General features: G+C 57.1%; 1 long non-coding RNA gene across 1 annotated transcript; it reads left to right on the plus strand.

Annotated features, from left to right (window-relative positions):
* Positions 1-7,489: 7,489 nt before the first annotated feature.
* LOC117245109 lies at positions 7,490-12,119 on the plus strand. The gene is made up of 3 exons (XR_004499342.1): positions 7,490-8,430; positions 10,090-10,473; positions 12,034-12,119. It is a non-coding gene; the product is annotated as an uncharacterized LOC117245109 (long non-coding RNA).
* Positions 12,120-12,134: the final 15 nt, after the last annotated feature.

Consider the following 12,134-nt stretch of genomic DNA (forward strand, 5'->3'; position numbering starts at 1 on the left):
CACTGTCCCGGTACCGGTACCGCCCCGACACCGCCCCGACACCGGCACCGCCCCGACACCGCCCCGGCACCGGCACCGCCCCGGCACTGTCCCGGTACCGGTACCGCCCCGACACCGCCCCGGCACCGGCACTGTCCCGACACTGGCACCGGCACCGGCACCGGCACCGGTACCATCTGCGGGCAGCGAGCGGCCCGGGAGACACGGGCGGGGCAGGGCGGGGCCGGGCGGGGCCGCACGGATCTGGATCCCTGCACGGATCCAAAGGATGCTCAGCCTTGGCCCTGCCCTGCCCTGCGCACTGTCCAGTCCTGCCCTGCCCTGCCCTGCCCTGCCCTGCGCACTGTCCAGTCCTGCCCTGCTCCCTGCCCTGCCCTTCCAGCTGTCCTCTTCTCAGCCCCTGCCCTGCTCCCTGCCCTGCCTGCAGCCCCTGAGCCCCCTGGCTGCTCCCTCCTTGCCGCAGGGCTCCTGCCCAGCTCTGTGTGCCTGCCCCACACTGTTTGTCCCCCAGCCTGGCCCCGCCGTGGCTGAACATCCCAGAAACGCTGTCCCGGGACAGAGGGATGTGTTTATGCAGGAAACTACATTTCCTCCAGTGCCAAGATTCCCTCCCGCAGCTGTCCAGGCTGGCACCCCCAGCTCTCCCGGCAGCCTGGGCGTGGAGGGATCAGGAGGGGAGCTGAGGGTGCCTGCACGGCTGCAGGACGGAGAGGGGCTCTTCCCTCGGGATCAGAGCAGCCTTCCCTGCTGGCAGCACCTCAGGATCCCTGGAAAGGCTGCAGAGCTCCTTGTTCTGTGGGTGAAACGCTCTCTGTCAGAGCAGAGCCGTGCCCAGGTGCCCGCAGAGCCGGGGCTGTGCCCGCCTGCCTGCGGAGGCTGCGCTGGGATTCCGAGCTGCGATTCTTGCTGCGATTCCAGGAGCTGAGCTCCAGCCCTGCCGCTAATGAAAGAGGTTTTTCATGCAGCGTGACAGGCGCCGCGTCTCTGCCGCTGCCGGGGCTGGAGAGCTGCTCAGAGAGGCCCTTCGGCTTCGCCTTTCTCTCGCTGTTTGATTTGCAGCAGATGTCGGTGGTGACGTGACAAGACAGGTAGCAGGTCGTGTGAGCTGTGCCGGTGCTGCCAGCTCTCTGCAAGCCCTGCTGCCTGTCCCCTCTGGCTGTCCCCACCCCTGAGGCATCAGGGAAGAGCAGGACGAGCAGTGGGAGTGGGAGCCTGGAGGTTCCTGCGGGGCTGGGGGGAACAGAGCTGCTGATACAAGAAAGATTGAGAGATGCTGTTTACAAGAGCATGTAGTGACAGGACGAGAGGGAGTGGCTCTAGAGGAGGTTTAGATTAGATATTGGGAAGAAATTCCTCCCTGTGAGGGTGGGGAGGCCCTGGCACAGGGTGCCCAGAGCAGCTGTGGTTGCCCCATCCCTGGAAGTGGCCAAGGCCAGGCTGGATGGAGCTCTGAGCCAATGGAAGGTGTCCCTGCCCATGGGGTTGGATCTGGATGATCTTTAAGATCCCTTCCGACCCAGGCCATTCTGCAGTGATTCCATGACACAGCACGGTGGGATGGCTCAGGCTGCACTGAGTTTGGCCTTTTGTAAAGTTTCCTATGCCTGATGAGTGTCCCGGTGTCCCCTCCTCAGGGAAGGTCCCCGTCCCAGCCAGGCTGACGTGTGTGGTGTCAATGACACCCTTCTGAGGAGTCAATAAAGCAGCCACGACATGAGCTGGTCCCCACGGTTCAGCAGCTAATTGAGCTTCTTCCGCTGACCTGGTTTCCAAATCTTGTTAACTTGCTGCCTTTAGAACAACTTGAAATTTCCAGCACGGGCAGGCTGGGGTTGCAGAGGGCTGCTCAGAGCCCCTTGCCATCAGCGCCGTCCCAGGGTGTTTTGGAAATCCCATTTCCTTCCCTTTGTCTGAGGAAACTGCCTGCAAAAGCTGCCCTAAGAGGATGTTCGGGATGCCTGAGACAAGAAGTGAGAAAGGAGGAAATGTCAGGATGTTAAGGCAGCCTCCTTTCATCCCTTTGTGTCTGTGCGCTGCAACACGAATTTTCACAGCAATTACTGGATATGTTTTTCCCACAAGGCTCCTGCTCCATTCAGCACCTGCAGGTCCCACAGAGCTCAGGCTGTGTAGGGGAAAAGGAGCAGGAGTGATGGAGATAAGAGGACAGAGGTGAAAAAGGTGCTGATTTCATTTCATTTTCTTTCCCTGGACACTTGTAAGGGCTCCCCTGCCCTTTTAAGATGCTGAGAGTCACCTGAACCGATCTTCCCCCAGCTCCCGAATCCCTGTGTTCCTTCTTTCCCTGACGCCTGATACCAGCGGGAGAGCTGGAAGCTGCTGTTTGCACATGGAATCACCGGGAGCTGGGCTCAAACACCTCTTGTGCCACACCTGCACAGGAATTCTGAGGAATCAGGCTCAGCGCCTCTCCATGTGTCTCTGCCGTGTGTTTCCATGCCGGGCTGTGCTCAGCTGCTGTCCCTGGGAGGGGATTTGGTCCCCAGGGCTGGAGGAGCAGCTCCATCCTGCTCCCGCAGGGAAGGGGATCCCTCCTGGCTCCCGTGGGACAGATGAGGAACGGTGAGGCTGCAAGGGGAACATCGATAGCAGGACCCAGAGCTGGGCGAGGCAGACTTAGGAGAGTTAAAATACCACAAAAACACCCTTGTCCTCGAGGCACAGCGGGCAGGGTCCACCAGCAGCCTCAGCTCTGGCGTTTCGGGTTGATTTGGAGCCGGAGCATCTCTTCCATCACACCTGGCCGCCGCACACAGAGCCGCGTGTGCAGGACCGGCTTCCAGCGCTCTCCCGGCCCTTTCCCACCCCCTTTCCTCCCACTGGGAGTCATTTGGGTGCACAGCCTTTGCTGCGGGCTCTGAGCATCCCCGGAGGGCTGGAAATGCCTGGGCCGGGGATGGCAGCTGCGGTCCCTGCCCGCGGCTGCTGCGGCACGGCCGTGTCCGTCTGTCCCTGAGGCTCCGGCTGGCCAAACGCGGCGCTGGCAGCCCCAGCCCCCGGCTCAGCTCCTGCCCCTGAGCTGCCAGCAAAAGCTCTCCTCTCTCGGCAGCGAGATCTGAGCGCAAAGAGCAGCGGGGAGATGCCCGTGGGGACAGCCCCACGCCAGGCTGTGGGCAGGCTGCACAGAGGCACGACTGACTCATCACAAGCTGGTGACATTTTCCAAAAAAAGCCTCTAGTCCGGGGCTGTGATGTTCCCAAAAGGCAGCAGAGGAGCCTAAGGGGGCTGCAGACCCCATTCTACCGCGGCACATGGGCTGTGTCATGGGGTGGAGGAAATCCTGCCTCGCTGGGCAGCTCCCATCTGTTTTTCTCTTGTCCCTGGCTCCCCTGGGAGGTGGGACCTGGCAGGGGTGAGGGCAGCAGTGGTCAGATCCTGCTGCCCCCTGCCCCAGCACGAAGCCAGGAGCTCCTAGTGATGACAGAATTATTCTCCATGTGATGGAGATGAACATTTTAATTTGTGAGTCCCTGGACCACAGAGCACCTGGGACCAGAGGCACTGAACTGGGGCCCTGGTGCCTCATCCAGCAAAGGTCCCCTCTCATCCTCTTACTCCTCACAGCCACCACCAAGGCATTTGCCAGTGGTTTGGCTTCCTTCCAGTTTCCCCAGCAATTTTCCCAGCAATTCCCCACATCAGCAGGAGGAGACACAGCCTGGCAGAGGCAGATGTTCCCGGGGCTGCCTGCATTAAAGTGATAATCAAATGATAGATTATTTTCAAGCAAACTCTCATTTGCAGGCATTAATTTTAGTGCTGTGCAGGGAGAGGCAGTGAAAAAAGCACCCAGGCAGTGGAGGATGGGTGGGGTCTGGATGTGCTCCAGGGAAAGCTGATGCACCACAGCCCATCTGTACCTGTAGCCATCCTGCAAAGCCACGAAGGGATGGCTCCATCCTTTGGCTCCTGCATCCTCCTCCCTTCTTATCCTCACCAAGGCTGTCTCTGGGTCAGCAAAATGCAGCAAATATTCCCAAACCAACAGCAGGTGAGTCAAAACAAGTCCTGCAGAAGCTCTGCACATCAGGAATGTTCACATTCCCTCCTGAAAGACCCAGACACCAGGAGAGGAGAGGTGCTGCATGACCCGGACTGATGGAGGAGTGATGGCAAAGGTTTAAGAGCATTGAAAGTCAGGGTTTTTTTTCCCTAAAACCTGCAAATCATTCATCCTGGACCCCTCTGGAAAAGTCCAATCAAGCTCAGGGCTGCTTCATTTCTGGCTCACACCCCACAGGTGACAGAGGGACCCTTTTTGGGGACAGCCACCCTGCCAAGCCCAGCTGGCAGCTCCTGCCTGGCACAGCAAGCTCAGTTCCAGCCTGAGGTTCCTGCCCTGCTTTCCCACTGGGTTCACCCCAATAAAGGGCAGGGGAGGTCAGGGTTAATTTTAATTTTCTCTTGGAAGTTGCCCTGGAGAAGCGAGGGCTGCTGGAAGAAGGAATTCCTCCCCTTGGGTTGGGATCATGAGATGCTCTTGGCCAGCCTTGCCCAGCATGAAGCACCTGTGGGAATCCCAGCTCTGGGATCTCTGCACTCCTGGAATTTTCCTGGAATTCCTCCTGCCTTCCCAGAGCTCCTCAGGGAGCAGCCCCTGCTCAGAAGGAGCGATTCACCTTGGGAAAAGCTGCTGCTTTCTTATTGCTGCAGTTTATTATTATTATCATCACAATCATTCGGTTTTCCTTTCCTTCCTCGAATTATTCCATGGGAAAGCTGGGAATCAGGGTGATTCTGGGGGAATTTAGGGCACCTCCAGGGGCTGGAGCTCAGGCCAGGTCTCCAGATCCTCAGGAGGAGGCCAAATGCTGTAATTAATGAGAGCTAATTTCTTTTTCCACTGCTAAGCTGCAGAATGGCTCGCCCCAGGTAAGCAGCAGGTTATCTCTTTTCTAGGAAATCTCACTCTTTTTTTTTTTTTTGTTCCTCAGTCTAAAAATGGAATGCAGACCCTGAAAATAAATTCCCAGAGAACACCACTGTGCAAACATCCCAGGCTTTGATTCAAAGTGTTTGGATTAATTAGCTTAAACTGAAAGCTTTCATTCTGATTTCAGCCTTGGCTTTATGGACAAAAAAATTAAAGCAGAAAAGCTTTGGAAGTTGAAAAATCAAAATGTTCCACCCTGGAAATATCAAAACAAGATGCTGAGCCTCGCTGAGCTGCTTTGTTGCTTTCTAAAAGGAAATGGCATCAAGACCAACACCTTTACAAGAAGCTTGAATCATTGAGCACTTCAAAAAAAACCAAAAAAACCTAGTTCAGCATAAGCAATTAATTTCTTAATTAGATTTTCTCTTTTTCTTCCAGAGGGAAGTCTAAAAATATTGATTTTTTTCCATTTTATCCAAAGATTTCTTTAAATATGATCCCCTCACTGGATGCTTAAGCTGGAGCTTGAGCTGTGGGAATTATATGGGGTGGTTCATATAAATTCACTTTGTCATCTTTCCTTCTCCTTGTCCTGTTTATTTCTGTTCCAGTGGCAAAACAGAACCAGGGTAAAAGCAGAGGATAATTCAGAAAATACGAGACTGGAAGGGAAATTGAACATGAAATATTTTGGAAGTCTCATTTTCTAGAGGTGAAGCTCATTTCCTTCAGAAACCTCTCACAGCAGAACAACTTGGATGCTTGGAGCAGTTTTTCCTCCAGCTTTTCAATCAGCTCCATCCAAAGCAGCACTGGATGAACCTGAGCTGGACATTCCCATCAGGATTTGATGGGACCTGGGCTGTCTTTAACTCAGGAATGGTAAAATCCCTGCTGGGATTGTGTGTGGCCTCTCTGACCGCTCACTCCTGAGTCACACCCGGCTGTGAGCTCCCAAAACCCCTCGGGGAAGGGCTCCAGAGGGTTCTTTTCTTTCCAGAGGGTTCTTTTCTCTGGAGATGCCCTCCAGACCTGGCTCTTGTGTCCCTGTTGCTGCTCGGGATGCTGCTCCCCTATTTTGGAGCTTTGCCTCTTTTTCCTGGCGATCCCAGTCCTGCAGCCCCACGGGGTTTGGGGTTTTTTGGCAGCCTGTGGAGCTGCTGGTGCTCGGGGACAGCAGGGCTGGCCACAGCAGGGCTGCAATCCCGTTTTTCCGATGTCGGGATGCTGTGGAGCGGTTCCTGCTGCCATCTAATGGCTCTGACAATTAATATCCTGCAGGCAGGGCCCGGCTGCAGCCGGCAGAGCCCAGGAGCTCTCCCGAGGGTGCAGGAGGCCACACCGAGCCCAAAAACCATGACACGATGTCCCTGAGGTGACACTGGGCACAAGGGAAGGGAATGTCTGCACATTCCTATTGCAAAGTTTAGGACAAACTCCTTAGGGATGATGCTGCTGGTGCCAGCAGCTCTGCCCTTCCTGGGGCAGGGTGAATGAACCTCACAGCCTGAAATGCATGGATAAGGGAATATTCTGAGCTGGAAGGATCATCAGTGCAACTCCTCACCCCAAAATCCCAGCCTGGACATCCCTGGAGCGCTGTCCAAACTCTCCTGGAGCTCTGGGAGCCTCGGGGCTGGGACCATTCCCTGGGGAGCCTGGGCAGTGCCTGTGGTCCTCCCTTCCTCCTTCCCACGCCTCATCCACGGCCTCACTCCCCTGGCTCTGTCTCGGGGCAGTCTGGAGGCTGTCCCTGGAGTGATGGTGACAGGCAGGAGCAGCGAGGATTCCTGGGATTCCCACCCCAGTGCCAGGGAGGAGAGCTCAAAGCGCAGCTCCTGGTGTGGCAAAGGCTGGTGCCAGCCTCCAGATCCACGTGGATCCATCCAACACACACACACAGACACACAGACACACAGACACACAGACACACACAGACACACAGACACACACACAGACACACACAGACACACACAGAGCCAGTTTTCCAGTTTTTTTCCCGTTGTTTTCCAGTTTTCCAAGAGGGTTCATTTCCCCCTCTGGCTGAAAACAATGCAAGAGGAGCAGGACTCAGCAGTTCTGAACACGAAGCGCTGAGTTCAGCTCAGTTCAGCCCCAGAGCCCTCTTAACCCTTCAGCTGTGGGATGGAGCAGCATTCCCAGTGCAGCAGCAGCAGCTTTGGATTGCCTTGTGTTGAGAAAAGCTGGGAAAGGTTTGGAGATGGAAGAAAATTCCTGAGTGAGGAGGAAAATTCCATCAATGAGGAGAAAGGTCTTACAGCCAGGCTGCATTCAGGGACTGGCCACACCAGTTTGGTGTGAAAGCCTCGAGATTTCCATGTGTCCCCAGCCGTGCATGAACCCCCCTTCCCCAGTGCCCCAGCTGCCAAAATAAACCTGGGGAAATGCTGTCCCCAGCCAGTCCTGGGGATGGAGGTACCCGAGGCAGGTTCCTGCAGCCCCAGGGGTCCTGGATTCCTGGAGGGTGGAAAACCTGGAGGGGGCAGGTGCTTATCGCTGCTCTGTGCCCGTGTGCTGGGGGTGACAGCAAAGGCAGAGCTCTGGAATGAGGAAATGTCCCCGAGGAAATGTCCCCTGCGCTCCTGCCACATCCCAGCCCGCCCCCATCGGCATTTCAGAGGGAGGGGAGGAAAGCTCTGCTCCATCTCACACCAAAGTGGGTGCCCCCCACCCGTAGCAGAGGATCAAACCGTGAACCAAGAGTTTCTTTGGCCTCAAACGAAAGTTTTCATCTTTTTTTGTTTGCTTTTTCCTCCAGCGAAGCCGGGTCTGGGCTGACTTCCTTTGCTTTCAGGTTCACTTTGAAATAACAAGCTGAAAAGCCGTGAGGCTTCGTTTTTGAGCCTGCCAGGGAATGGGCGACTTCAGAAGGAAACAGAAATATCGGGAAAGCTTGATGTTAACTGTTTCATTGTTTCCAAGAGGAAAAAAAACCCTGTAATTCCCTCTGCGGCGGACTTTAGCCGGGATGCACAAATAGTGCTGGGTCCACAGATCTCTTGTTCTGTGCCTGTATTTGCGTTTCGGCAGGGAGGAAGGGGGGCTCGGAGCTGGAATTCCCGGAGGGAATGCCTCTCCCGGGATTTTGCTGTCGCACGGTGAGGACGGAAGGTCCCCAGCCCCGCGGAGCAGGACACAGGTGAGGCCGGGAGAGGCTGCTCCTGCCTGGAAAGGGAGAGCTTTGAGGCGCACGGTGCCCATGGAGAGCCTCCCTGGAAATGTTCCCTGCCAAGGAGGCGCCTGGGAATTCCGGGAGCCGGCGGTGTCCTGTTGATAGCACAGCCCCGGGTAACTCATTGACCTCTGCTGGGAAGCGGAGGTTCCCAGGATGATAAGGAGCTCCTGGAAGGAATTCCTCCCCTGGTGTGAGGGAGTGGCAGCGCTGGGCACGCTCGCAAACACGTCCGCACCCCCGGGAGCTCCATCCCGGCAGCGCAGCGCTCCCTCGGGGCTTGGAGAGGCTGGAATTTCATCCAGGAGTTCTCCGGGAGAGAAGCGGAGCTGGGAGCAGGTCAGTAGAGCCGCTGTCTGTCCCCGGGGCTGTCCCTCTGTCCGCCCAGCGCTGGTGGCTGGAGCGATCCAGCGCCTCTGGAATTGCGGCTGGGCTTTGGAGCCGGCTGGGTTTGAGGATCCGTGATGAGCACGGCCGGGAGGGACACGCTGCGTTTGGCTCCTTTGGGAACTGGCAGGAGAAACGGGAGCTGAGTTTGGGAAAGGGGGTTCGGTGGCAGGGCTGGGTGGCAGCTCTGTCCCCCAGGGTGCCCGGCTGGCACCGGAGCTGCAAAGCCAAGCAGAGCAGAGCCCCTGGAGGGCTGGCACAGGCAGAGAACCCCCTCTGGAACAGGCTGAGATGCCAGGAAATATTCCAAACTTACCAAAACAGGGCTTTTCCAGGGAGGCCAGGCTGCAGCAGCAGCAATGGGGGCTCTCCTGGGGAGATCCAGGGTTTGTTGGGAAGCAGAAAGGAAGGAATTGGAGTGAGAGGTTTTCAGCTTGCTGGTCAAAAGGCAAATTCCAGTTCAGGTCAAACAGGAGGTGGCACCTTTGCTTGTACAGGGATGGGTTTGGTTGCTAAGTTGTCAAGGTAGGCTTAAAAACAAAAAGACATTTCACAACCACAAAGGAAGATATTTGTGTTTAAAACACTTTTAAAACCCTTTTTTTTGTTTAAAAAAAAATATTTCCCTGTGTAGAAGGAATTGATGCTAATTGGTGAGCAGGAACTGCTAAAACCAAGAATCTTCTGAAGACAGCAAAAAATTTTGTTTAAAAACACTGCCCTGCTCGAGCCCAGACCTCTTGGACAGCATGGGACCAAAGCAGCAACACCTTCTGTGTAAAGATGTGCCTGAATCCACCACAAAATTCCATCTGTGTGCTCTGAGCACAGGCAGGCTGCATTCCCCCTCTGATTCCTGCACCTTCAGAGCACCCCTAGGTCAGCCAGGGGTGTTTTTTAAATGTGGAGTTTCCCAGGGTTGGTGAGTGATGGCTGCAATGGGAGCAGCGCTGCTCTGTCCCAGCACTCCCCTTCCCACAGCTCTGAGTGCAAACCCCAGCCTGGAGAGCTCCCCGGGGCTCTGTGGAGGATGGAGAGGATGCTCCCTGCTCCAGGCAACCCCAGCATTTGGAGATCTGGATTAGGAACCCCCGCTGCTCCAGTCTGCAACCCTCCCTGCAGAGGCTTTTGGTTTGGCTTCATTTTTGTGTGAAATTCCCAGGCAGGTGGGTTCCATCCTGCCCTTCCCACAGCCTCACACTCCTCACGCTTTGCTTCAGGGCCATTGCACTTGTGCCAGGCGTGGGAGTCCCTCTGGTGAGGAATTCCCTCTCTGGGTCATGGGATCATAGAGACCACCAGGTTTGGGTTAAAAAGCACCTTAAAATTTACCTCTGTTGGTGGGCAGGAATGCCTTCCACTGCACCAGTGTGCTCAGAGCCTCACCCAGCCTGGCCTAGATCACACTCTGGATTTATGATTCCTTACTCTGGAGAAGTTCAAGGCACTGCCATGGCTTGGGATGCAGCCTGGGAGAGGCATCAATGCCCCTGGAGCACCCCAGCACAGAAATCCCTGCAGTGGTGGCACTGGCTGGAGTAAAAATCCATCCCTCAAACCCCTCCCAACCTGAAAGTTCTCTCCCTAAACCTTTTGGGTTTTATTTTGCAGGGGCTGCGTTGCTGTTGCCCAAAGATGCTCTGCAGACCACGCACAGCGCAGTGAGCCCGCCCAGCCATCCCAAATCCTCACCCTGAGGGCTGGGGATGGTGTGAGGATGTGAGTGAGGAGGGAATGAGGCTCATCCTCATCCTGGGACGCCCAAGGGATCCTGCACAGCGGCCAAACCAGTCCGTGCTGGTGTTGGGGTTTGGCCAGCGCTGAGCGCGGGGGTGCCCGCAGTGCCAGGGCTGCAGGAGCTCGCCTGGATGCAGCTGGCAGAGATGCCCGTGGTGCTGCCAGCTGCCCCCGCGGGGACACGGGGAAAGCACGGGGCAGGGAGGAGGCCCAGGAGCAGAGCCAGCCCCGGATGGAGGATGCTGGACACCCCCAGAGGTGAGGGAGGTGCTTGCAGCGGTGTCAGGAACAGCCCTGCCTTTGGAACTGGGGGAGATCGGCCTGGAGGGAGCAGCTGGGAGCTGGGGCAGGCTGGGCAGAGAGAGGCAGTCCCGAGGAGGAATGGCAGGAATGTGCCATGTGGGATGGGCACTGCGAGTGGGGCAAAGGAGGCTCAGGGGATCCTTGTGGCTCTGCACAGCTCCCTGACAGGAGGGGAGAGCCAGGGGGTCGGGCTCTGATCCCAGGAAAAAAGGCACAGGATGAGAGGAAATGGTCCCCAGTTGCACTAGGGAGGGTTTGGGTTGGATATCAGAAAAAATTTCTCCATGTAAAGTCTTGCCAAGCACTGGCACAGCCCATCCGGGACGTGGTGCAGCCCCCATCTCCAGGGGCATTTATATGACATAATGTGGCACTTAGGGACACGATTTGCTGGTGGCTTTGGCAGTAATAGGTCTGTGGTCTTGATGACCTTAAAGGCCTTTCCAAACCCAACTGATGCTGTGAGTCCAACCCAAACCCTTCCCTGAGCCCGTGGCCGCCGCCCCCGCCGTGCCAGTGCCCTCTCAAAGGGGACATTGTGCATTGTGGCCGTGGGCAGGCACGGTGCCGGGCGGGCAGCGAGCAGCCCTGCCCCTGCCAGCCCTCTGCCAGCCCACTGCTGCTGGCACTGCACGCATGGGCTGCTGCCTGGGGACCCCCTGGCACCAGGAGCTGGCGCTGGGATGCACAGGTAAGGGGGCTGTGGGGCTGTGGGAGCTGTGTCCCTCCATGGGATGGGACCCTTGGGGACGCTCTGGCACTGAGCACTGGCCCCTCTGGCTACTTGGCCTTTCTGCGATGGCTCCTGCTGCTCTCTCCTCTTGGATTAGGGTGTGTGGGGAGTGAGGCAGGACATTTTGGCCAGGAAAAGGGCAGGATGACTCAGGGCTTGGTTTATTCCCATGCTGTTGGCTTTTTCCTTGCCACCCTCCCTGCCCAGGAGCCCTCCAAGCAGAGCCCGTGGGGTGCTGCCATCCCCCAAGGCACCATTCCTGTTCCAGCGTGTCCCAGTGAGCTGGAGAAGGGCCATGGCTCAGGGCCAGCCGCTGTGGCCACGCATTCCCCGGCAAAGCCAGGGCCAGAAGGTGCCCTGAGCACCCAGCCCTGGAGCCAGGAGGGCAGCCCTGAGTGCTGGGACCTGCGCCTGGCTCGGGGCTGGAGCTGTTTCCTGCCCACTGTTACAAAATATTTTGGCACTGAGGAGGTCAGTGAGTCACTGGCACGACTGGGAACAAGTCCCCAGCTGCAGTTTCAATTGGTGCCTTGAAAAAAAAAAGCTCCCAGTTCCCTTTCTGAAATGAAAATAAACACTGAACCCGTGAGAGCAGCCAGAGCGAGCCCTGACCCCTTCCAGGCTCTGGGGACCCATGGACAGGCTCGGTCCTGCTGCAGGCACGGGTGGCACGGGCAGTGTCCCACCTGGCACCTCCTGTGGCACATCCCACGGGCACCTCTCGGGCAGGGGGAATCCTGCCGGGGATCCGGACGCCTCTGCCCACCCTCCGTGTTCCCCAGGTGAGGAGTGTGAGTCCTGCTGGCCCCGCTCCCCCGAGCTCCTGCCCCGCTGGGACCGCCTGCACCACCGGGGACAATGGTGGTGGGACACGACCACGGCA

This window comes from Parus major, chromosome 13 (assembly GCF_001522545.3).
Source record: "Parus major isolate Abel chromosome 13, Parus_major1.1, whole genome shotgun sequence".
NCBI classification, from domain to species: domain Eukaryota; kingdom Metazoa; phylum Chordata; class Aves; order Passeriformes; family Paridae; genus Parus; species Parus major.